This window comes from Falco rusticolus, chromosome 2, assembly GCF_015220075.1.
Source record: "Falco rusticolus isolate bFalRus1 chromosome 2, bFalRus1.pri, whole genome shotgun sequence".
Lineage (NCBI taxonomy): Eukaryota > Metazoa > Chordata > Aves > Falconiformes > Falconidae > Falco > Falco rusticolus.
This window is the reverse complement of record NC_051188.1, coordinates 95395802-95423559: the sequence shown is the minus strand read 5'-3', so window position 1 is coordinate 95423559 and position 27758 is coordinate 95395802. Positions and strand designations below refer to the sequence as shown.

At 40.0% G+C, this 27758-nt stretch overlaps 1 protein-coding gene across 4 annotated transcripts in view; it reads right to left on the bottom strand.

Annotated features, from left to right (window-relative positions):
- The window catches only part of ARHGAP6 (Rho GTPase activating protein 6), a 336609-nt gene that overhangs the window by 102233 nt on the left and 206618 nt on the right, over positions 1 to 27758 (bottom strand). The window contains exon 1 of one of the 4 annotated variants that reach the window (XM_037377478.1): positions 9588 to 9665. The exons of the other annotated variants lie outside the window; for them this stretch is intronic. The gene's annotated coding sequence lies outside the window, so the exon portion shown is untranslated. Of the gene's footprint in view, positions 1 to 9587; positions 9666 to 27758 lie in introns of those variants that run through there. 4 annotated transcript variants of the gene reach the window in all.

The following is a 27758-nucleotide window of genomic DNA, read 5'->3' as shown; positions in this document are numbered from 1 at the left end:
CGCTCAACAATGCAACCGTCCCACTTCAGAAAGGGAGCAGCCTCAAATTACCTTTGACCCACACCTCTGAGAAGAGGAATCTCATTGCAAGTAGCAAACGCTTTTCTCCATGGCCTCCCTTGTTTCTGCAGAGAAAGCAACGCCCTCAAAAGCTGAAAGCTGCTACACTCTGTTACAGCTTGGCTTGATTTTCACCTCTGAAGAAGTTTCCAACCAAATCAATCACGTGACTTCACAACAGTGTGATAAAGCAACAATAATTATTTTGGAAAAAAAAAAATGTATTTTTAATAATGCGTCACGATTTGGTTTTGCTAATACAGATGCTCCATGGCAAGCACATCTAGGAATGCATTAAAAAATGGCTGCTCTTTTTCTGTAACTTGTGTTTAGGAAGATTGCACTTTCAAATTAAGGTGGCAGAAACTGGGTTTGTTTATCAATGAGCTTTAAAAGTAGAGTTGCTGATGCTCCTGTCCTTATTTTGGTCTATCTGGTTTTGCTAACAGAATTCCCAGTGATTAAGTGTGAACACCAGCTTCTCCTAACAGCAATGTTATATATTCATAAATAGACGGATAGATATGTAACCACCTAGGCAGCATGCACAGACAGCAGTGAGAGCTATGGAAATTCTTTCTCTGAGACTTCACATGCACACAGTCCAGACATCTCACCACCGCAGCACAGGCAAGGTGGCAGTGAGAAACCCACTGCTTCACCACGACACACGGGCCACGGCTGGAAGGCAGAACAGGATGAAAGACTCATCAGACCCGTGAATGTAAATAAAATACTGCCATAAAGAAGTAACAGCCCCTACATAAGTGCTGCTCTTACATTAAATACTAAATGCACCTCTTTGTAAAACTGCATGTAACTATCAATATTCCTGGCAACGTAGATCATATAAATACTTAGAAACAAAGGCCAGGCCTCACTGAAAACTCTCCAAATGTCTTTGGGCTAAGAAATATTGCAGCCCTTTGTGCTGCAAGGTTGGACTCGCATTTAACACTCAGGGATATCATATATCAAAGAGAGCTTCTTCCTTTAAAGAGCTGAGTGCCTTTCTTAGAAAGCTACCAGAACTTCTTTCCATCTTTTTTTGGCAGCCTCACATCACCAGAAGTTATCATATGCAGACGTTAGGCAACAGAGATAACACTCCATAACTCTCCATATACCGGACTGAGTCCTGGATAACAAGACCTACTGCAACTGGTCCAAATAGGGCTGGAGCTGTCAAAAGTTTCACTCTCAGGCCATGACCACAGCTGATTCAACAAATTCAAAACCAACTCCTTTTAGCAAAGCATCAATTGTTTGATTAAAAAAAGTCAACATATCTCAGTCACCCCTTATCTGCAGCTAACTCTTTAACTATGCTCTTACGTAAGGCTACAGCTTACTCACTGACTCGCCAGGTTTCACATGCTACGTAAGAGCTTCCTCCAGAGGCTCCAGCGATACAGTGATGTGCTCCTGCATCCCACACTGCATTCCCACGTACCAGGCACTTGCCAGGTGTCTCTGTCAGGAGCTCCCACACAAGAGGGTGGCCTCGGCAGAACCCCGATGTTGCCAAGGGGCTGTTTCTTCATGGGACGCAATCAAGGGATGGCTCAAGACAGTCCCCAGGGAAGGCACATCATCCTCACTGCAGACTCACAGTGTAACCTCTCTGCTAGCCACGAGATATGGAGCCCCCTGCACAAAGCCTTGCTCCTTCGGTAAAGGAGCCAGTTAGGAAGGGGCCACACTCACCAGCATCCGCCTAGGAGAAGCCATGGGCATGGTCTGCCCCTCTGCATGTCTCGGAGCCTTCCCAGCTTGTCAGCACTTGCACTGACACCTTGAGCATCACCTCCCTGACTGCTTGCTCAGCTCCCTCCCTCTTCTGCCTGCTGCGGGTTTAGCATCTCCCTTTGATGTTAGGCTCAGCCTTGGGCAGGGTAGCCTGCACGGAGCCAGCCAGGAGACATCTCTCCCAGTTGATGCTGTTACACTCACTGCTGTGGAGCCGGGTCCAACAGCCTGCACATACTCTCACTGCTTTTGCTTTTTTTGGTTGTTCTGTTTTAAATCTAACGACCTTTATAGTCTGCAGTTTAAATCTGTGCACTTACAGATGCATTAGCACTAAACTACAGCACAGAAACCCCGTCACACCTACAGTTTTATACACCTCTCCAGAGGAATCACGCAAACTTGATATCTGAGTAAAATCAGTATAAACTGAATCAATTTCCCTTCTACCTTACAAAATGCAGTGGTGCCTCAGGTGACTTCATGCACTTATCTTACAGAAAGACAAGTGCTAATATATGCTTCAAAACGTTGGAGAAAAAAGCCATCCTATCACAAAGAGGTGAATCTGAGCCAGGTCAGCTTCCCTTTGAAAGACACAGAATTTTGCCTGCTACATGTAATGTTAACGGGCAATTTTGCATATGAAGCTTCCTATCTTTAACAGCTGAGCACCTGTTTTCATTGAAGAACCACAGAGAACCATTTGCTGGAAAACACGGACCCATTCTGTTCCATTTTCCAAATGACAGTTTTCTGTCTTTAAAAATGCTGAAGATGACAACAGGAGTGCTGCTTTTTAACAATAAATACTAAAATCAATTGCATTACAGGGCTTCTGTTCAACTCCTTTGGTCTGTAATACTGCCACTATGAAGGCAGAAAAGTCTTTGGTTTAATGCTACTTTGAAAATACTTCATAGTAGCTATTTCCAGCCATTCAGCAAGAATTCACTTTCAAGACAACTGTGAATAAATTCATGTCATTTTTCATCAGGGGGGTATGGGGGTGTGTGGAGAAAAGTAAAAATAAAGAAAGAATAGTGCTTTTCCTTTATGTTTCATAGGACAAAAATGCATGTGTAATATCCATGCCCAAGAGGTTTTTAAGTAGCACTAGCTTGGGTTACTAAATTAAACTTGGTGAGATCTCTCTGAATATCCTCATATATTTTTGTCTCAACCTTCCTACATTTTTCACTGGTGCCAGTAAAAAGACCAATTAGTCTGACGAACTACAAGTAACTTCCTTTTGCTTTCAAATTATACCAACATTTCTTCAGGTGAGAAACTTCAATTTATCTAAATAAAAGTCTGAAGTGGCTGACTAAATGAGACACTAAAATATTCCAATCGCTCTATAAATCTAAAAGTGTAGTTCTTGCAACCATTTACAAATGTGTGCTGCATGCCTACAGCTTCCATCAGTGTCAGCACACTCCAGCCCAAGAATCAGAAGCCAAAGAATTCTATCAAAAAGCAACAGCATAGCCAGTTTGGGGAAAAAAAAAAATCAAATAAATACCTGCACGTTCACCCATGCTAGAGCATAATCCACAGCATTAAGTGGGAGGCTTATCTGAAACATAGTTAAATACAGCTGAAAGGAGATAACATTACCTTCAAAGGAATGGGAGGTTCACTGTGTTTGTAATCACTCCCTGACCATCACATTATCTCAACAAATTTCTGCCTATTTCAAAACAACATAAGCACAAAAATGTTAGCATTTTCTACTACATATACCTCTTCATGTCACAGGTGCCCTTATCAGTTTCCTAGGAAATCAAGTATCTTCACCTACACACTAACAATTCAGTGGTGCTGAAAGATTTCCATTTTGCATGACTTAAAGAGCAAAAACAATGCACATTGATAAAGTACAAGAAGTTCCGTTGGCATCCCTCTATGAACACAGTGCTATTTGGTAGTCATGGGATGCTGGAAGAGGGCAGTCAGATGCAGGAGAAGGGATGAGAGCCAGCCTGGAAGAAGTCCAGAGAGAATTGAAAAATAACTCCAAGTAGCTGAGTCAATGAATGACATGAAAACAAGAAAGGAGATGGGCAGCAGTTGGAATAGCACAGAGAATCAGGAGTGCAACATGCTTTCATCTCTCTCATCTTAAGAAGCAGGTTTGCATTACTATGGGAAAGATGGCAAGATGTAAAGGAGAATTTTGCAGCAGGGTGACCCCTGAAGGAGCCTGAACAAGTGAGAGTAAAAGAGATTTGGAGATGGGGTTGTGTCACTGGGGCAAGTGAATGAGTTAGAGAAAGAAAAACAATGAGCCATCTCAATGTCTGGGGAAGGATGAAAGAGGAAAGAGAGAGCTGTAGGAAGAAAAGAACAAAAAGGATGCTACGGGGAGGAAGACACTTCTGCCACAGATTTCAAAAGCTGCAGAATTCTCTTTGAATAAATACTGGTCACTACACACAAATATCTGAAAAGAAATTTGTCTGTCAGTCTTTCCTTTACTTCAAATACTTATTATCTCTCTCATCTCAAATGAATCCACAAAATGGCAAGAAGGTAGTAACTAGTCCTCTACCAAGTTTAAAAATGCATAAAATTGGTAGCAAATGTTTATTACTTTCTCATCCGTGCAAAAAAATGTGCATGCTTCATGCACTGCTTCTCAGCAACTCAAGAGCAGTGAACTTATTCCAGTTAAATACCTCAGTGTCATTCACTTGAAAACTGGTTCTTAGTTCAGTCATAATTTTTAGTAAGCGCACAGTGTAAAATTGTCATGAATTGTACCAAAGGTAACTTTTTTTTTTTTCTTTTTTAACTGCAAAACAAAACACGGGATTCAAATCTACAAACCTAGGGGCTCTGGTTATGACTTGTTAATGCTCAAAATGCTAGCAAGGACATCTGCAACATAAATCTTACTTCTAAAGAACTAGGTAAACATATCTGGTTCATGAAAACAAGGCTTTTAAGAGTGGTGTAAAAATTGTGAAACCTTATATTTAAGATTTCATAATCGTTCTCAATTTATGATTCATTTTATAAAGACACTTAATGGTTTAATACCTAGTCTTTAATTAAATCAGTAACTCTTAACTCAGAATTAATTAATTTTGGTCTTACATAGAGAACCCAAGGGGGAGGCAAAGTGCTACAAAACTGACCCTTTGCAGCCTAAGACTTTCAGCAAGATTTCAAAAAACCAAGCATTAGCCACATTCTTTTTCCTTGAAATTCAGCTGGAAAATGCCCCCAAATTTCACTAGTAAAACTGAAACCACCATTAAATTTAAATATGTAACCTTAAATTTGTGAATGAAAGCGCAGATTAAGTCACTTTTTTATATCTTAAAGTGACTGTCTGTATGCTCTGGGATGTGATAGGTGGTTTCTGCTCTGGTATCATTCCTCCCAGAAGCTAGCAGCCACCTAGGAGAGAATTATAAGGGTTAAATTCTCTCCCTGGACAGCAGTTATTAGAGCACATCTATGCCAGGGCTGGTTCTGCAACACTGCTGCAGGGAGGGCCAGCAGAACTCACCTCCTGCCACAAGTCTGCATCATCTCCATTTGTTCTACAATACATCATCATTCCCACATTAAAAAATAACTCCATGGTAACCAAAGAGAGTTTTTAAAACTTTGCAAAAAATAATCACAGTGGAGAGGAAGGGAGAGGATGAAAAGAAAGAGATGAAGAAGCCTTGGCCCACTGACATCCACATCTAACAAAATTTCTTCAGGCAGAACAAGGAATGCGTTTGTCCCTTGAAAAGTATAATTTTCAGAGATACTTGAATCCTTCCTTTCTGGTATGTAAATAATTTCTTCTCTGCTGTCTCCCTAAAGATCACGTAGTCTCACAAATGTGGCTGAGCTGGGCAAACGAAGAGCCATTTCTCAGCTGAACTCATAAATTACTTATTGTTTTAATATACTGGAAAATTGGCAGGAAGCGGGGGAAGGTACGTCAGTTACACAAGACTTTATACCATCACTTATCCTTGCCTTCCATTAAAAAAACGTTAGTTGCTGTAGCAACTGTCAAACCACACTCCAGTTCCTCTTCCTCCAAGATACAGAACTTCTCCAAAACACTCACATACAACACAGTCCTCCCCCATCCAAAGGGCAGGCTTCTGGCACTTTCGCATTGTTTAAAAAGAAAGAGGCTCTCTAAGGAGCTGACAAATCCTTTGCAGGGCTTTTGCTCCAAGGTATGCTTCCATAAAGATAATTACCTGAAATCCTTAAAATCTTATTTTCCACCCCCCAGCTCTACCTCCTCCCCCCCCCTTCTTTTTACGTCTTTCTCTGCGTTATAGAGAACATTACTCCATGCAGCTTATTTCATCACCACATCTTCCAACTTTAAGAAAAATGCCTACACATCTGTCAAATGTCATTCCCTCCCTCATTCCTTTCCTCATGGGAAAGGCACATGCAATGGGGACAACATCACATAACACACGTTGCAACGTCTCTAGGTCAGGAAAGGCAAAGGCAAAGACAGGTCTCCTACCCAACACCTAAAGAGACAACCCCTCTCCACAACCACTGCTCTCAGCCATTCCTAGGAGATCCCTGCTCTGCCACCAAGGAGAACAAGCCTTCTCTCAAGTGGCTGAAATTCTCCTCCACTGGACAGATCTGAATAGGCTACAAGCAAAAGAAGAGGAAACATTAGCATAAAGAGGGCCCTTGAGAAAGGTCTGTCAGAAACAAGACAAATCATACATGACTGAAGAAGATCTCATGAGAAAGCAAAAACATATTCCTCCCCTTTGTGCAGCATGCCGATAGCAATGATAGGGACAGATCCCTGGGAAGCCCTTACATGTTCAAGGACACTACCCAGGGCAGGATGTTTGTACAGTAAATGAGAGGTCCTACGCACCTTCTTACCACTCTCAATCCCCAGCAGCACCATTCTGTTTCTAAAATACTTTCATGCCTAAATGGTTTTTGGTTTCAGAATTTATTAATGCAAAAAAATCTGTTCTCATACCTAATGGGATGATTATTTCTAACTGCTGTTTAGAAAGGAGAACATCGTAGTATTGCACAGATCGTATTCAGGAATATATAGAAATTCTACTCTTCCAAAAGAAGTTCAGACTTGGATAAGCTTGCCTTTTCCTATCACAGCAGTTTTATCATACTTTTCCTGTGAAGTGTCTTGCAAACTAGGGGATTAATGGTACCATAGAAAATTATTCTTGTTTTTTCTTGAAAGGTCTGAGCCACTTCGCCCTGCAGTTCATTTCTTCATGCCACAAGCATCACCTTCATTCCTTTCTACTAACCCACTTGTTTCTCTGACAAGGCAAAAACGAACTGAAAGTGCTGCCTACAGCAGCAGAAAGCACTTTGGCAACTATGGGAGGACGGGTTAGCGTGTGTGTCCATACAGAATTAATTGCAAAGTAATATGCACAAGCATACCCTGAAACTCGCCTTCCATGAGCGTTTACAGTGGAAACAGCTGCATACTGGCCCAGCTACATAGCATAAACAAGGTCACTTGACTCCTGGGAGCAGTGAAACACAACCATCAGCTTGAACTGCAACACTGAACCAATCTGTTCCCCAGCTTAACAGCAATCTCTCCCTGCAACCAACTGAGGAGGGCTGAGGGACTCGCTCCCAGCTCTGCCCACCAAAAGCAGTAACTGCAATTAAGTAGTGGCAGCTGATCTTCCTAACAAAAAATCCCAAACCAGCAGACTGATTTTTTTTTTTTTTCCCCCTGCATTTATGAGATGGTTAGACTGTTCCCATACCCTAGTTCTTCTTCTGGTCTCTCTCTTTTGCATCTTGTGTCTGAGCAGATGCTCTAAGCAACTTTGTTCTCCTGTGCTTGTTCCTCCTTTCACACTTCTACTGATATTGCCTCTCTTTCACCACATCCCTTATCCCTGCGGTATCCCACACACCTGCACAAGGCCTCAGGCTACCATGCTAATGCACGCTCCCGAAGGAAGTGCAAGATACCATTTGCTTTTTACTACCCCATCTGTAGACCTTCTGCACAGAATGAAGAAACACACAGCAGCTCAAGGCCACCTTGAGACGTTTTGAATGACTTAAGGCTGAAACAAAGAACTCCAGAGCCATAAACAGGGGCTGCTGTAACTTGCACTAAGGTTTCTAAACCAGAACAGTAAGATTTACATCTAAAAAAGGTACAACAGAGTAAGGCCTCATTAACTACGGTGTACTTAACTATGAAGCAAAGCAAGCAATTCCATCACATTAATTCACCAGCTAAGATCAGTCAGGAATCTCACCAAGGATCTTCATCCTAAACATGAAAAATATCCACGCTGTTAGGAAGCCACACAGAGGCACACTGTCACAGGTGTGGACAGACTGGACTGAGAAATCACTGACCCTGGAAAATTTGTTGTCACTTTACAGCTGGCAAATCAGTTGAGCCAGCCATTATTTAACATCTGTGCTTCACTCTTCAGTCAATTCAAGTCACCTCAGTGATCTACATTAAAGGAGAAATGGAAGGAGTCACACTAAGCACTGTGGTGGTTTGTCTACAACAGCCATAAAGCACAGGTCATACAGCTGTAGGCAGATACTAAACTGCTCCAGCAGAATGTGCAAACATGCACCTTCTGTACCGGAATGTTATATGGGTTATTATCTCCTGAATCCCTTCTGCCTTCGTACTCCCCTTCCATAGCCATTTGTCTGTGACTCATATCATACGCGTTTGGGAGAAATTACTTTCAGAGTGCTGCTCACTGACTACTTGCACACACATCCAATTTTCAGCTCTGGGAGAAGCTTACGTGTGCTGCACACTCACAAGACACATGGCCACAAACTGCAAATTATGCATGCTACGTAGACAGAGACAGTTCATCATAATTTGCCTAAAACCAAGGACTACAGGAAGACACGTTCTCCTTGCCACTGCCATACAAAATGGCAAAGGTCTTTGCTCATCAGTGATCAACACCTCCTGCTGATTATTAAGGCTCCATCTCAGAAGTGAGATATTGTATATGGTACGAGCATTTGGATGTTACTTAACCTGCCCTGAGTGACAACTCTTGCAGCAGTTTATACCTCTAGCTCATGCCTAGACAGTGATGAATGCATTGGGGATGCCAGCACATTAAAAAAAGTGACACACAGCTAGTGTTACAGCCATTCTAACTTTTTTATTATTATTACCCTTATACAAAATTGTACAGATTACACAAACCTCTTCAAATGTAGCATTTTAAACATGATAGCCAGCTGTGAGGACCAGACATTGAGCAAAAGGCTTCTTAATATTCCCTTAAATACTTCCTCTATAGTCTACAGCTTTATGTTTCATGTTACACTGAGCTGTATCACCCATTTTTGCTGGTCCAACAGTATTTTCTGTTGTAAACTTATCTCAATTTCAGTACCATACCTATTTAATCTGAATTCTTTTGTTTTAGAATAATGATAACATTCAAAAAGTAGCTTTGCTTCATCAAATACTAGAGTATTTTACTAACAGGTATTGTGAAGGGACACATGTTCAAGCCAAGTTTTACCCACATATAAAAAAGGTGACACTTTAAAAACAGCAATTGTAAAATGTGGAAGAGGAACTAATTTGCCTACAGAACTAGATTTTTAAATACTTTAAAGGTTTTTATAACTTCAGATTTTTAATTTGCGAGACATTAACTCAGTCCACCTGTAAATAATGAAGTGAACCTTTTCTTATAAAACAGGCAAATATTTGATAACATTTCCTTCTGAGTTCTGCTTTAGCTACAAATGAAAAAAAGACCTCTTACCCCACATATCCCACTGCTGGAGCTGATTACTAGAAACTCAGCTGCTTTCGGATGAAAAAAAAACCAGGGACTAAGAGAGAGAGAAAGAAGTTCATACCCATTTCCTGAGACAGGAAGCTTGAGTGCACATGGGTTGATGGGGGGGGGGGGAGGGAAAGGCGCCCCTCAAATGCCTGAACCTAGTAGCTTGGCTACTTCTGAATACAGACCAGGATACAACAAGTTCCTCCTCCCAAAAAAAGCATGATGAGTCATACAGTATAGCACTATAAACTTTTAGGCTTTTTTTTTTTTTTTTTTTTTTTTTTAAATTTCTAAACAAAGTTTTACAGAACTAAATAGGAGAAAACAGCTTTACGATAGGGCAAGGAAATGTAAGAAAGTTTAAACTAAGAGATTTTCTCATAGAACCACCTGTGGTGGTAACAAAAAAGCAAGGAAAGTCAATTTCTTGAGAAAGAAGGATTTATTTTCCCTTTGTTTCTTTTTTCAGGTTTTCATTCTCTCCATTTATATCAGGTGCTACCTGTTCCTTAAAGGTGATGCACTGCAATTGCACAAATGGCTTCTATGCCATCTCCTTCAAAGGTAGCTTGTAGAAGAAACAAACAAAAGAACTCCCCCTACCTGCTTAAAAAAAAATATAGTAAAGAACATAATTTCAATCCAAAGAAAGAATTTTTGGAGTTGCAAGTACAGTAGCATGCATATGAGGTCTGACAGACACCCTCTTGCGGATATCAACCACCATTAAAATATAGAAGCATTTGTCAGGAACTTCCAGAATTAAAATCAAAAAATATGAAATAAAAACCTGTATTTCAAAGTGCAGTATAATCACATTTTAATAACAAAGTCAACATTATGATGGAGGAAACCACTATGAGACTGCAACATCTTAAACATTTATTGAAGAACTAAAGAACAGTAATGGTGAAATAAGTCAATTCTTCCTCTTTAGAGGAAGGAATCCAGCTCTGAGCTATGGTTAGGATGTAACTATAATATCAGTTCCCAAAATAACAGTCTTAATCAACAAAGAATTTCCCCAGTCAAATTTAATTTTGTACTATGAAAAGACAGAAGGCTAACTATCGCTTCCGTTGTACCATGACATCTACGTACAGATCTGCACATAAGAGCAGGGAAGCTCACGCTACAACAGCTTGGATGCAGCCTGCCCAAACACTTGCCTGGATTACTTGCCCTTTTTTATTTTCCTGCAGGTCTGTCTCCTGAAGGCTTCACAGTCCCTACCCAGGCAGACAGCTGGAAGGACATCTCTTTCATGGAAGTGCCAGCTCCCTCCCCATCAAGTCTGCACCACACATCTACTCAGGTAAGTGCACGGGAGCGCCTTGACCACTGGGTCATAAAGTAAGGGCTGTCTCAGCATCCATCTCATCCTACAGCTAGGCATGCTCCCGCTCCAGAACCAAGATGCGGGTTCCCCCACTAAATTGCTAGATATCTACTCATGGAGAAATGCCTTTGCTACTGTGATGGAACCACTGGTCATGCAACAGAAAACTCTATGACAAGGCTTGGAAAAGACAAAAGATCAGGCACAACCGAGTTACAGAGTCTCAGTCTGGTGGTTAATAGCTTGACAGTTATGAGAAGAAAGGGCAGAGAGTGGACAGTAGTCTTGGAAGAGGAGGAGGAATGGTCTTAAAGACATCTCTGAACCAAGTTTGACTCAAAATACATTTCACAAAAAGGAAAATACAGCTTAAAAAAAGGGGGAGGGGAAAACCCCTCACTATCTTTTAGAGAACTTGGCTATCAGAATGTTACTCAGTAATTAACACTGCTACCTGGTTATCTGAATGCAGAATCTGACCAGTGCAGAAAATATCCTCCAGTTAAGCAGTGTGGGCAATTAGAAATGAACAACTGACAAGCATTCTTGAGATAGTCAAGTATGATTAGCATTTTTTCAACATGAAAGGAGAAAGGAAGGTGAAGCAGCACCATCACTATACTAACATATAATTAATATCAAGCTGTGATGTCAAGATGTGGACTCATTCATATATGCACTCAAAAAAATGTAACATATTCCGAGCTTTGTCCTGGGAAGAAATCTTCCATATTTGAGAGGGTAAATGACTTCATCAAATGCCCTTACTAAGCATGATTCCAGCTGTCTTAAATTCACTGTGGAACTAGATATGCTACAGAAGTTCTGCCTTTCCTTAAAGACAGCCTCAGAAGGAATATATTGTAAATAAAATTCAATAGAAACTTAGCACTCAGATGCATGTATATTCCTCTGTTTTGCCACCCCCAAGATAAAAATCAGACAGATAGCTGCTTGTGAGAAATAAGCAACAAGCCTATTTCCAGAAATAACAGTATTTTAAAACCTTAAGCAAAACTGCTATTTCAGTTGCTTGCCCATTAACAAGTCAGCCCAAACTGACATTGAATTAACTCACAGTTAACATATAACATATTAGGTTTTGTGAAACTATCTCTACATATATATATATATAAATATTTTTAAATATTTTTTGCCCAGTCATTCCCTGTTCCCCTTTGGATTCTTAGCTGCTGTTAGCATCCACTGCTCTTTCATGTTTCAACTGCTATTAAAGTTAACATTTGAATTACTGTTATGGATCAGGTCATTACAAGTAGGTTGTCCAAATGCTTAACTAGCAGTAGTAATAATAACACTCTGTTACAAGGAATAAAATTTTAGAGCATTTTTCACATCTCGATGGAGACCTGCCATGAGTTTCTTTGTACAACACAGTAAGCTCAGCAGCCATGAAGCAGGTGAGTTCAGAGTCACGCCAGCCTAGCGTTATACTTGAGCTGAATTTCCCATCTAAATATGACCAGTTCTGTCAGACAGAGATACCAGCAGAGACAGGGAGCAGAGTCTGCTCTGTCTGTAAACACACCACCAGAGCAGGAACAAGAAAAGCAGCAGCAGCTGGACACAGCTGATCAGATGGGAAAGCATCTTTACCAGCCAACATGACAGGCAAAGCTTAGGGGGACAAGGAACGTTTTACTTATTTTTTCCCCAGCCCACATCGTGTACCATTGCTTCCCCATTCTATTCAGAACCGGATGGTTACTGTCATTTTAGTCAGATTTTCCATGCTAGCACAAAAATCAACTCCAAGAAGTTTCTGAGTACCCAGAACGCAGGAATCCACAACTTCCAACCCCAGTTAGCTTTGACAAGGCAACCCTACATACACCCTACAATAGGGTGACATTGGTGAGAAGAGTTGTCTCTTACTGTACCAGATTGTCTAAAGAAGCTATGGTATTTCATAAGCAACCTTTCATAAGGCTGAAGGTATGAACATACAAATACTCTCATAACAAATCTAGAATGCTCCGAAACACTTCTCTGGGGAGAGAAAAGAAAGAAAGGAGGGGGAAAAATAAAAAAAGGAAAAAAAAAAAAAAAGGATCACATGTCAACAGTAGGGAAAAGCATCTTCAGAAGAAAGAGAAGCAGTGACAAGATTTTCAGCGGTAACAGGAAAGAACAGCCAAGAGGGAAATGGTGAGAAGCACAGCAGCATCCTTCCAGCCATGTTTCAGAGCTACTGGGCAGACACACTGCTGGGCAGACACACTGATGCCTGCTGAGTTTTCTACCTATCCCACCATCCATCTCTAACATGAAAGGTCTCACCTAAAGGGTCAGGAAGACAGCAGAACAAACAAGCTATGCCTATAAGAGAAATGATCAAACACTGCAATAATCAATAATAATAATTCCAATAACCAATTATCAGAAATTTAAACTTTAAATTACTCTGCTGCCCATTCACATTTTATCTTTGTGACATGTATAAGCAAAACGCCACATGAAAATTTACTTTGGTGGTCGGCCTTCTAGACATTAAACTACATGCAAGATAGTTTTATAAATGCATAGCTCTTGAAGAGATGTGTTCTTAGAACAGTTCTAGAAAAATGGTCCATAAAACATTTACGTGGGCTCAGCACACAGGCAAATTCACAAATAAGACATGTTAACTCCTTCTTCCTGATGACCAATAACCAGAAGAGGAAAAAGAAGAGATTCTTTTTAGAAGAACAGTCTAGACAGTTCAAAAATAGCTTCTGTGCCCTTGCCAGGTGCAAGGGAAACTGGAAAAGTAGGAACTGTGTCATTTTGGGTGTCATTTTGACTATATTTTTCATCCACCCTCAATGTTCGGGATTTCAGCAAGGAGATCGTACCCGTGCAGCTCCCAAAGAAGGCCACCTCACCCCAAGGCTTAACTGAGAAGTACCACTGTCAGGTTTCCAGGTGGTCTTCATACAGTGCAAAATCCTGAACATTAGTATTTGTGACGCAAAGTGGCAAGAAGTTTCAGAAGCTCAGATGTCTTCAGGGCTTTAGCTCATCCTTTCCCTTGTTTGTTCCAATAAAAAATTCTTTTTGCTTGTTTGCTTACTTACGACACATGCTCAACCTGGGGAAAGAGTTAAAGGCAGTAAGGGAAATCACATTCTGTCTTCACTTTTCAGAAAAAATGGCAACGAAGAATTGTTTATTCTTTCAAGTTGATGTGCATGTTCCGCGCACCCAGGACAACATTCCTTTGGTGGAGATGCAGAGTTAGAGAACATCAATTTAAGTTAAATAATATAAAAAATATAAACACATACAGCACTGTTTTGAGACATACTAGATAATGCTTTCATTTAGCCTGGTTTTGCATTTTTGATGTTTTGGTTTTTTTCAGTGCGTGGGAGATATATTATCTCATGTTTTAATGGATGTGGTCATTTTATCCCTGCGGCCAAGTTTAGAGATTCTTGCAGGTTCTGTTCCCACATTTGAGGACTCTACATTTCCCTCAAGACCCTGGGTCAGCAGGAATCTGTAAAACTCCACTGTGCCAGTGAGCCTTCACAAACCTGAAGTGACTGAAAATAGAGAGCATCAGGACAGCAAGGGCCACTGCAGGAAGATTTATCACGCAACGATAGGGGATGTAAAAGACGTCAGTTCTCTAAGCAGAGTGCTAATGCCACATACACACATTGTGTCACATAATAAAGGTTGCAGCCATCAGATCAGATCATAGCTAGACCAATTTGAATTTATAATACTGAATTATAAATTACTACATGCTTAACATGACCAAACTTCTTCAAGTTTTTAAAAACTAACTCCGCTCTGCTCTTACTAACAGCTATAAATATGCCATTAGAATGTTGTTACTGTAGAGAAACAAAAGATGAATTGCTTTTTGTCTTCTCTTCCCAAAGTTTTAAGTTATGATACTGTAGATATGAAGACAGATCTGCAAGTCAAAACTGCTAAAGTTACCAAGCTGCTAAAGTCTGAACTGCAGTAACCTAGATCTACTGGATGCTTCTGTCACAGCCAACATGCTGTTTAACTCCTCTCCCGGTCATCCAGCATGTTGTGTATTTGCCAAGTAGCTAAATGGTGAACAGAAAACAAAAAGAGATTATGCCTGAAAATACTAGTGCAATTAAAAACAAAGAGAGTTTTTTAAACAGGGTAGGTTTTTGGTTTGGTTTGTGACTATTTTTTTTTCCCTCCCCTAAGCTGATGGTATACATTAGCTCTAACTTCTTCCCAAGGCACACCACCACAGCCACTGTCAATCTCTGGCCTCAATTTCCTGCAGCACGCATGCAAGTCGCTGAACTCAAAAGCATTACAAGTGGGAAATAAGTGCTGGATGGAGTTCAGATCTGATGATACCAACTACAATTAAATGTTTGGCAATTTAACAAATGACAGCAACTACATAAACACATTAAGAAATACCTTACAATGCACATGCACCGAGGGACATTTTCTGAAACTATAAATACCCACTTTCTTGTAATTCACACTCTCCAAAGAGTTACAGTTAATGGTTCCTATACAGCACTGCACATACAAACCAGATGAATGAAGTGCTGCAGCCAAAGGTGATCTCCACCCCCCCACCGCCTTTGAAGCAACCATGCATTACATACACTGCTGAACTGTTCAGAATGTTTGCGACGCTGCTGAGAAGGAAAGCAGAACAGTATGCTCAGTGAGTCTTCCTCTTTCTACTATACCCATTTTAAGAGCATAAGGAAATGAGAGTGCCTTTGCTTAGTTCAAAGAAGCTAGTGTCTTACTCTGTGTGATGAAATTCAAGCAGGAAGCAAAAGGAAAGGAAAAAACAGAAAATTATTGAACTGGAAAAAGTATTCCCCTTTCTCAGAAGAACACCTAACTTTACTTAAAGACTACAGCTGCCTGAGTTTTGCTCTAACAAGCACAAAAAGTTATCCAAATGCAGTATTTACACTTCAAAACAATAAGCAAACATGGCTTATTGGCCTAATACCTCAATCTGCTTGGCCTAGGGAGTAGAAATAACTCTATTATTTTCTAAACTGACAACAAACTATGCATGGAACTTCATTTTTAAAATGCAAATTATCTCAAGTATAGATTGAATCCTAACTTTGATCTAAGCTATCATACCACTATATCTATTTAAATTGTTACGTTATATAAGGAAACTCAATGCAGCAGAATTTGCACCAAGCAGGTTTATAGAAATAACCTGAGGTAATAAAACAGGGTAATGCTGAAGGGACTAAAGAAAATCTTTCCAAGTCAATAAAATCTTATACCAGACTTGCAACCTATCCCAGAAGCATCAGACATCCTTGAAAAGCTGATATTCATCATCCAAACCTTAGGCTGCAGAGAAACACTGTGTGTAAAATTAAACATCCTGGTGTCACACTGGCAAAGAAAACAAAAAAGATAAAAAACATGTTTTGACCCAGCAATCTTTCCAATGATCTTGACCAGGTATTTATTCAGCCAAGCACATAATCTAAGCATCCTCAATACTACTGCTGCACTTTTGTTGGTATTTACCAGAGAAATTGCATTTTGACACCTAGTACATAGGTCTGTAACAGATGATCTATTCTGTTTCAGAGATCAACATTCCGTAGTGAGTATTACTGCTCAAAGATAAAAAATAATGATTTGCAACCACGTTCAACTCAATCCTCTTCCTGCCAGGTGTGAGACTGCAGCAAGTCAGCTGTGATGACATCTGTCAGATAGACCTGAGGTTTGCAGCCAGACGAAGCAACCCCCACCCACAATACAGTGCTCAGAATGGCACTTCAAAGCCTAAGAGAAGCTTCTGATAATTTGGAGGATACACTCAGAATCAGATGCCTCTGGCAATTCAGCATCAAAACCAAAAAGCAGATGAGGTATTGAAGTGCTTCTGTTCCTGTAACAGGAATAGCAAGAATTACTATGAACACTCATCATGTGCACGGTTCCTTGCATTTCTAGGTCTTCATGTCAGTACTTATGATTTTCTATTTTTTCAGTCAGATCTGAGAGTTCCTGAAGCACCGCTCACTTCTAAAATGCATGAATAGGCTTCCCTGGAAATAGCACTCAGCTGGAAAAGAACAAGTCATAAAAGTAAAAACTGCACCAGGGAATAAGAGAAAGATATCAGTCGCCTTTACATCCTGAATTTATGACGCACTTTGTTATCATGAAGATGAGTGTAGTGTAAGAAGTCTTGGTGGGCAGAATAAAAAGAAGCCAATTTTGACAGCCTGGTTTTCCTTTTATTCTTTCATTCTACCATCTTCCCTACCTCTTGGTCATTCCTTCCTATCATCGATACCTTTAATCCATATTCCACTGTCCACATCACCTTACAGAATCACGAACACTGTGGCCGCCCTGATGTTGCATTACCCTGTAGATACAAAGCAGTTCAGTTTTACATATAGCCAGCCTGGAGTGGTAGAAGACACAGGTCATCCAAAAAGCCCAGACATTTCCAGAAAAACTTTGCTAACAGCCAGTCATCGCTCCCTGAGAAGGATGTGTTAATTAAGACACGAGTATGCTTTTGCAACTTCTTTAAAATATCACCTCAAGAGCTCCTTGAGTTTTCATGAGGAACGGAGTCTCTTCCTGCTTTTTTCAACAAGATTCAAATCTGTTGCCTTCAGGTAAGGTTCTTTACAGCCAAGGGCATAACATTTCCTCATATTGTTACTGATGCTCTAGTTAACGGGTGTAGCATTTGCCCTGGAAATAGAATAGGAACTCACGGATTATATTATCCTGATTAGGTCCTCCGCCACCACCACCACTTGTTTGAAGACTATCCCAGTTAAGGCCTAACACACAGTTTGCCGTTCATGCCTACTTGGGGCTACATTAACAGCAGCAGATTTGCAAGTAAGTAAATGCATCACAATTCTATACTGTCACACCTTTTGGCTGATGGACACTTTCCCATTTCGCAGTGAACCTGGTGAACTGCAGTGAATCTTCTGTGGTTTTAAGCCCAACCCGTGATTACACAGAAATCTCAATTTTGCATTTTATTTTGCCTCTTAAAGCAGAGTTTGAGCCTGCAGAGTTGTGCAGAGAACTTTAGAAATATGTGGATGTTCAGAAAACAAAAATCAAAAGAACCAGTAAGCTCATATTTTTTAAATCTAGCTCTGTATTTTTCAATCCATCTCACAATTACTGGATGCTCCAGATTGGACAGTCCAGCTGTAGAGGAATGAATTTTACAGAAATTCAGAACAAAGAGGCATGGCAAACTACAAGAAGGATTGTAAATACATGCATAGCTTCCTCTCTGTCAAAGTGTGGTCTGTGCTACACTCATTTGCAGACCTTTTGATTTAACAGGCAGCTGGAAAATCAGGCTTTTCTAGGGACTGTTAGCTGTGGAATTAATTCACTGTTGGTCATTTGTGAATCGTGTAGATATGGTCTCAAATACTGAGGGAGGAAGCAACTGAAGCACTTCTGTTATTTTTATAGAGTTTGAATGGGAGACTTCTAGTGTACTACATCTGAAAATGGATATACATATTGGATTAGTTTTGCCACGAAAATTACACTACATCTAAAAGTAAGAAAGCACACATTACGTATCTTTCTAACATACAGGAAGAAATACGCATCACTGCAGCACTGATACTTGGGGGAAAAAAGTCCCCAAAAACCAGCCACCACAAGAAATTATGCATTTCATTATCAGACTGTGGGTCTGCATACATTTATGCCCAAACATATCCTTATCCATGCTACACTAAATAAGGGATATCAGGAAAAGAAGTTACAAGTCGCTGCAATACTGGAATCCAGTCTACTTCACAGAATTCACATTATTTTCACTGAAGTGAAAATAAGTACAGGGAACTGAGATAATCTCAGTACTCTACAGACCATTACAAAAAGAAACAAATAATAAAGAGCTAAAGGGTTAAATCCTGTCTCTCTGGTTCCACGCCCATTTATACCTGCCAAGCACTGCTGACTGCAGGACCTTCAGATCAGTCTAGGATGTTTTACTGTTTCATTAAGTGGCAACCTGTGAACTGCAACCTGGCAGCACCGCATTCGAAGAAAATGCATCCTGAACCCTCACGGTCAAAACCCCAACCAACCTAGCAATCCATACAGGTACATGAAACAAATAACCACTCAAAATTCTCTGAATGAGCTACCATTTCAAGGCTGAGCGTTGTAGTCCATAGTCAACTTCACCTCAAATTTAGCTTTGTGTATATACGTTCAGCTGTTGGATGTTATGATCTGTTCTACCTTTTTGAGATGATGGGTGAATTCTCTGAGTAATACATCTTACACAAATGTGGTTCTCAACTTTAAAGAAGTCCATGTTAGATAAACTAACTCTGTCCACAAGGATCTAAAAGTAAAGTCATTGTGGGTAACAAGCTGTACTAAATATAGAGGTAACATGAAAAGTCACTACAAAGCAAATTAATTTTAATAAACATGCACTTTAAAGGGATGATGTGCCATGTTCTTCCAACCTGCCCTCTATTCTACATCCTCCTCTCAGAAGTACAAAAAACAAAGCAGCCTGAAAAAAAACCCTCCATTTATTTGCAAAGTAGATTCACTGATCACTGTTATTTTGGATCAACACTAGCATCACATTTCTTTCTGTGATTAAATACAGTAGACTATAGAATGTCAATCAATATGTATATTGCATAACTTTGATACCGATCAGATAGCATGTCATAGCTCTGACATCATAGTATCAGTGTAGATTGTTTCCATTTCTTCTTAGGATAACAATTCAGTCATCAAATGTAACATTAAATAAGATTTTAAGACAGCAGATGGCATCACTTAGTTATTTTTAACTGTTGTACACTGACCATTTTCTATGCAGCATAATCCATTTTTGAAGATTAGTAAATGGAGCTCTGTGGACAGCACAGAAAAGTAGTATTTCAAAACCTAAAAAAATAAGACATTACCATTTCACCTATCCGGTTGCCTTGACCTGTACTGAGTTTCCTACAGGTATCTTAAAAGAGCCCACAATTTCCCACAGCTGTGGCTGCCCTTCTTTGATGCACCAGACACTTAAGAGCCCCTAAGTGAGTCTCCTACAAGCCACCAGCTGAAGGCATTCATATCTTCTCTAGATCAGCAAGAGCAACGGCTGGCTTTCAGAAACCTGTCAGATGTGACTACAACTTAGTGGGAATTCGTAGATTTTTCCTATCTGTTCCCACTGGGATCACTATTAGAGCTATATCATGCCATCAGGCACAAAATCACAAAGTATTTTGAACCACTATTAAAGAAATTGCCCATTCAACAAACAAGAGTTGACAAAAATGGTGAATGCTAGAAAGGCTCTTCACACCCACTCAGCATCACATGGGAAGTAACAGCCAGGATGGAGAGACCTGGCTCTAAGCTTTCCGAGCAGCTGAAAAACAAGGTTTCCTGTTCAATCTTCTTTCATGATTTCTTTCTCAGTGTTCTTTATATAATCTAAAGGATGTCATGAAAAAAGACAGATAAATCTCCTTTGTGTATTTTGATGACCTATAGATTTGAGAAGGTAAACTAAAAACAAAGGTCTCTGTGCACTGGCTCAAACTGCCGTACAGAAAATGGGAACTCAGAGAAGGCAATGTACCGAGTAAATTTTCTGATCTCACTTCAGAAGAGTAACAAAACATTATATTCTACTCAAGGCATTTAGAAAGCAGCTGTCACAGGAGCTTGTAGGTGTTATTACAGTAAGAAGTCGTGATCAAAAAGGTGCATTTTTCCAGGTGCCATTTAGTTAGAACAGATGCAAGAATGCACCGTAGGGATCTTGAGCTGAAGATGCCATCAGGGAGGGAGCAGTCGGGTGGATGTCCTTTAGCAGGCTGCAAGGCGAGATCTGTAAGTTCAAAGGTGGCAGCCCATGGTGCAAACCTGGCGCAGAGGTGGCCCTGTGCTGGTTGATCCGCGGGAAGTGCCATTGCTAACTGATCCCTTCTAACTTGTTTACTACTCCATAGAGTGCAACGGAGAGCAAGAGGGGAGGGTCACTTCAAACCTTGCATGACAGATGTGTGGGAAACATGGAAAAGGCCATATGGAGAAGGGAAGAAATAAGCCAGAGTACAGGAGAAACACTCTCCTCTTCACCCACACGTACACAGCTCTGCTTTTCTTTGTCCACTCCTATCTTTTTCTCTGGTCTTGCCAGACCTATTCAGACAGCCACACTGTAGGTACTGTCTGAATTCCAAGATGGCAGCCTTGCAGAAGAGTTAGTAATTTATTTTAGGGTTGCTAACAGTTTATCCTTGCTTGATGGATGAGTGCAAAGACCCACTAGCATGCATGCTTAGTATTTAGTGTGCATTTAATAGCAGCCAGGAGCTCGACCTGAACATCTTCACTTCAACAACTTCACCTGAACAATGAAAAATGAATTATGAAAACCAACAGAGTAAAGCCATTTGTGAAGAAGCTACAGAGTTCTTCAGAAAAGAAAACATGACTACAGAGTATATTGAAAACAAAGATTAGTACTAATGAAGAGGTTATAATAATCTTTTCATTTTTCATCTTTGTAAAGACCTGTCTTCTCCCGTGTTCAGATCAGCACATTAGCAGTGCACCACCAAAGCGTTCATCATCTTTCTGCTCTCAGCTTAGGGCAGAAACAAACTTTTTGAGCCACTCTGAGTATGCTGTTATACTTCTGAAAAGCAAACGGAGCTCCAGGAACTGTGAGGAACAGAGGAGGGAAGAAGGGAAAGAGTCAATCTCTGACACAATAAATTAGAGTCATTCTCAAATCTTTTTTTCTTTTTATGGAAGTCACCTTCTAAAGTGTTGGCACCGTGTGCTTTAGACAATACTCTTTTTCCCAAGGGTTAAATTTTTTTCCTACTTTCTAGTAATACAAATTTAATATCTTTTTTTCTCCATAATAGAATGAATTAGACATAAGACCAACAATAACTTGAACCCAAACCAGGTACGCCATTACTGATGTCATGGTAATTGACACTTATACTCATTGTAGCTATCTGCTTTCTGCTGAGTCAGTTTCAAAATACATGCTAGTCCAAAAGGCATTAGCAGATACAAGACTAAATTCCTAGAGGTCACCAAATAGTCAGTAATGTTATCTATAGTGAATATCCGTACCATAATGACAATAATTATACGATACAGTTGCCTATAGTGGCAGAAGTCAGTCTCGAGTGATCTTGCCCTGTCCTATCTTACTGCTGCAGCTTAATAAAACAGATGATGCAGACGCAGAAGCTAAAAACCACAAGGCACTGCAGGAGGTCTGTACTCCGTCACAAGTGATGTGGGGTAGACTTCAAATTTTACAAACAGCATATACATTTAAATATCAAACCACATTTTAATATTACTTAGAAGTCTAAAATTACACACAGAGGTCTAGCAGGGCTTTCTAAAACAGAAGCAAGCCAGTTGCCTAAGCCCTATTGCAATCAGTAGTTATTAACTTAGCAGTCTGTTTGGACACTGTAAAATGCCCCTGAGGACTTCTCACACATTCACGTGCCTAGGCATTTCCAAGTATCAGGCCTCTAGGTACACGTGAACTGCAGCCATTTAAACTTCCTTAATACTGGAAGCCATTCTCCATTGAATGAATTCTGTGAAAACTGAATCTCATAATCAAACTACATATTATATTCTTTATGCAGAGACACACATACAAAAACGGAGTAAAATTCATTTTCTACAATCACAGGGAAAGTTCCCCAGACGCGCCTTCATTATTTCACATTCAGCTACAGCAAGTTTCTGAGCTAACCTGGGTACACAAAGCATTATATTCTCCCCAGCTTGCTTCCAGCAGGGATAAACGCGTCTCCAGAGCTCCACTAGTTCCTACAATGAACTCCTATAGGATTTACTTCACGATTTGCCTTCTTGCACCTTCAGAATTATTTCCTTCCCAAATCCTCCTTCCCCCCTTCTTCTGGACTAGTCTTCCCAGTTAAATTATGCAAATGAACAGTGAGAATGGATAGCTTCTCAAGCGAGTAACCATCTACTTACGCTTTTATCCCAACCTCAGCTGTCCTGGTTGGTTTGCAGACACCTGTGCAGCAAATGTCAGTGGACTGGCTATCTCCTCACTTCCTTCATTAGAGTGCAACTCTGAAAACCTGAAAGATTACCTCCTTCCTTCCTTCTGTCTTGTGCAGTGTTTTTAAACTGGTGGTGGGAGGAGCAGAAAGTCTCCCTATCTCATCACGTGAGAAAAAGCTAAAATTCCCATCAGAAGTGACTCACTGTCACTAATCATATATACACCAGATTGAAAGGCACTCAGAACGTGAAGCTTGAATCCCATCCTCAGTTAAGCAAACGAGAAGCAAATTGCTCAGCACTATCATATTAACTGCCATATCTGTACAATTTTGCACAATGGAGCTGATGAATATAAATTTATTGTTTCTAGCACTGAACTCAAGAGACATGCGGCTGAATTTTTTTGGAAGAACAAACAGCTGAGTAACGTGCAAATTCCTTTATTCTGAAATGACTAAGTATCAGTGTAAAAATTTTCTGTATACAAGACATTCACTTCATTTACCACCTGGTCCAAACATTAGAATAAATAACCTTATTGCTTAACCAAGCAGATGCACATCAGAATCTTCGGTAACAAAATTACACTACAGCTTGAGGTACTGCATCTTCTGTTTGCTTCTCACTGGGAATATTGTGAGTTTTTTATTCAATACTAAATCCAAGTACAAAAATTCAAAGAATACTGTTTAGATTCAAGAATATAGCTAAATGCTGGAGGCAAACAGGGGGTGGGTGGAAAAAAAATTCTACCATCTCTGAAATGTAGCTTGACAATGATAGGATTTATTGTCTTATTTTAACAAAAGGCATCAAAATCACATTTGGAAATTCATACATCCTACTGAATCTACAAAGCAGGGAATTTTCCCCATTCTTATTACATATGCAATACTGCCCTATGTTGTTCCTAAGTGGACCCAGGCTTTTTGCCTTTCTGGTGCTTTTAACCTTGCCTAATAACTCTGCAGCTCCCACAGGACTATACTCAGAATAAAATATGAAGAATACCCTGTTAGCAATAAAAACAACAGTACAATGATAAAAAGTGACTACCCTCCTCCTATTTTTCAGGGAAGTATTCTAATGCCCAGGAACGAGATTATGATCTGTCACAGTCCTGTAAATTCAGGATAAATCAAGCATTTGCTCTAGCATTACCTTAGCATAAAAGAAATCAAGGCCTCATTGCAATAATGTGCTTGAGCTATTGCCAAGTTAACAATTTCTATTGGCGTTTAATTATAGCGTGCTTCCTGAAGCTGAGGCATCCTTAGCACCAGACAGGCTACTCTGAGCAAGAGACTTGTCCTGTTCAAATCAACACTCATACAACAAGTAGTGTTAGTATGTAGCAACATGTGACACACAAAATTGGCCAAGGATGTCAATTTAGCTCCTCACTGAATGTTAAAGAATATCCAGCCCAGAAATTACAACTACCAATGTAACTAATAAAAATACTGAAGTCCTACTTACGCTTTGCAAAGAGCAAACCAGCCAAATTTTATTCCAATTAGATGTATAAATATGAGAGTCTTTGTCAAAAATTGGGATCTTCTATACTTCACACATTTTTGGATCTCCAGAGGAAACATTTGTGTGACTTTAAAGGTTCAGTCTGTTCTTGTTCCTTATACAACAGAGCTTGCTGCTTTGGATAGATAGTGTGTGTTGCTTCTGGTGTTCCCCCTCCCAAATCTTAACAGCAAGTAAGCCTCCAGGAATCAGCAAAGTGACAATCTTGTCCTCTGTGACATGGGGTATGTTTTTTTGTATAAATACACTGCCTTAGAATTAGGCTAAAACCACTCACTTCGTGAAGCTCTTTGAGGTGCATTTGTTGATGAGCCCTCAACCTTTGAAAAAAAAAAAAAAATCAATGGCTTGGGTTGGTCAACCTAAACTTGAGGTACCCCAAATCAATATTCACTTCTGAAATGCTTGGGTCTGCCTGTACATCATTCAAGAAAGCAAAAATCCAGGAAGTAGAATCCCAAACTGTGACGCCACGTTCAAAGGGTCCCTAGTAATGTCGGTAAGCTAAATTAAGCTAGCTGGAGAGAAAGGAATTCAGTGAGAGCTACCCAGCAAGGCAGAGCTGCTACAGCACCCCAGTATAGATCCCATACCTTCTCTCTCCCTGTTGTATATAAACAGGGACACAACCTTGCCCTAAAGGAAGTTCACATCAGTCTTCCAGGAAATGTTAGCAGGAGCAAGACCACACATTTGTTCTGCTTTCATACCTTGTTTATCAACGATTTTCTACTAATGTCTTAACTGGCAAAAAGGCTGGACAGAAGGAAAACCTTTCCAGAAGGGCTAAACATAGCCTGACTCAGGTTCACAACTTTTCTCGTATTGTTCCTGAAGGTATTTATTTTGCAGATTCAGTCAGTACTTTGTAAATCAAGAGAGACAGAAATGTTCAGGTTTTTGGTGACTAGGCTTTTCCACAGCATTTTTAACAGTCTTTTGAAACGTTTGAAAAGCAGCACTCCATAGAATGTCTTAGAGACATCATAAGTTGTATTTGTCCCTGAAGAATAAGTACATGTCCTCTGGGTAAAGATTTTACATAGTGAATAATGATGAAGACTGGTGATAAAGTAGTCCCAATTGCTACTGATGGTCCCAATGCCATGTTGTTGTAGTTTAGCATAAAGAGTGCAAGACCTCAAAAAGACATATTAATAATGTAGAAGAGTTCAGCCTAAGGATTATCGTTTAGTTGTTACAGAAGATCCTATAAAGAGAAAAATCAGAAGGTAAACCTTTGTTTCTTGCTAGATGTTGAGAGCATAAAGAATGACTGTGTTTGATTTTATTTTAAAAATCAACATCTCTACTCTCCTCTGAGCTGAGTATTTGAAATCAAGTGGAAATAATACCTCACATCATTTGAGATTTGTGACTAGTAAGAACAAATCAATTATGATTAGTTTGTAAGCTAAGTTAGTAGAAACATGTACAGCATATGGAATCCACAGAGCAGCAGAGGGGGCTAATCCACATTTGTGTGAACTATCTAGTCCTCAATAATTGCTCCAATTTACATGTGGGAAGGCCAAGATGAAAGGTTTGTGTTAGATGCTTAACAGGGACCGTACATAGGTGTTCAGACTGCCCAGGCATCTACAGCCCTTCTGGCATGATCAATAAAATGTCAGTCTAGTCAATCCTCCATACCTTGGCCCTGCCACACCACCCTAAGGTCCACAGAGCAGTGATTCAAAAGAGGGAAGTTCAGAAAGTGGCCTCCCAGAGGTACATCTAAAAGGCCACATGCTCACAGAACAGAAGGATGACCAAAGCCTTCATTCAAAACACATGGAAATAGGTTCTTCTTTTACAGAAGAGCCTCATGGGCAGCATACTAAGCAGATGTGGGGATATATTTCTGGAAAGAAAAAAAAAAACACCAAAAAACAAATCAAACCCAAAAAACAACAGCCACCACCACCAAAAAAAAACATCCCAACCTATATACCAGTGCCAGTATAAGACAAACGAGGAGATTCCTGATCTTAGGCTATTCTCTAATCCAGTGGCTTGTAGCTTTTCCAAGAAACTGGAGTTTGCATTTCCTGCCAAGCTACACTGGAGTACCAGAATTTTCTGGGTCTTGTGCAGTCCTGTCGGGCACTCTGGCAGGTCTATGTTATGGCACTTGCTTCATCCTTCCCACAGCACAGTGAGCTCAGGCACATGCTCAAGGCTGTAGTTGTCTCTCCAGAAAAAGCTAAGTATTTCAAATATCTATTATGACTTTGCAGCTTGACACTTTCCTCCAGATTTTATTTTAGCCCCAAGGAAACATTTTAAGGTCAGAGAGGAACCATTTGTAGAGGCAGGAATGGAATTCCGCCATCAATCTCAGATGCAGACCACACCCTCCTACTCACCACTCAAGTATGAGCGTGCATCCTTCAAGATCCAGGGCTTAATCCTTTCTGTTCTCCAAATGCTTTACAGCAACTGTCAGGCTGAAACACAGTATGAGGCTTTTGATGCTAAATTTCAAGTACACTTCCTTACTCTTATGACTCCGATTCCTCTGTCTTATCTGTTTAGAAACATACTGGGGTAACATACACTATAAATAAAAAAAATGTCTTCAAAGAAGGCCCCAGATGCTCAGGAAGCCCTTTGCAGTTTATGGTTCAGTCTGTTTCCTCTTGGGTTTAACCTGACATGCTGGCTTGTTAAGATCTATGTGGTGCTTCAGGTATTTTCAATTAGTCTTACTAAGACCAATTCCCCTCCCACTTAGACTAAATCAGAATTTTCATCCATGTTATCTGAACTTTGTCATTGATCAGAGAATAAGTCCTAAATTAATAATGGACTAATATGGGGAAAATAGAAAGGGGATGATCTGAATATGGACAATCCAAAATAACAAGGTTATCTAGAGAGCTCAACTGAAAAAATTACTTTCTTGGAATCAAGAGGAAGATTTTATCCATTACGCTAGTAATTCATTTCTAACCGTTTTATGCACACAAAATATATGCTTGCCTTTGTTTCTACATAATGATACAAAAGTCTCAGAAAATTATGTCAGTAAATATAAATAATGACCAGTCTTGATTCTGGTATAACAAGAAACAAACAAAAGAAAGCTCATGAATTGTAGAAGCAAGTTTTGAATACCCGAAAGAAACAATTAATGGGGAGTTTATGAGTACACAACATGAGACTGAGTAGGAAAGCAACAGAGTCAAGAGTATAAG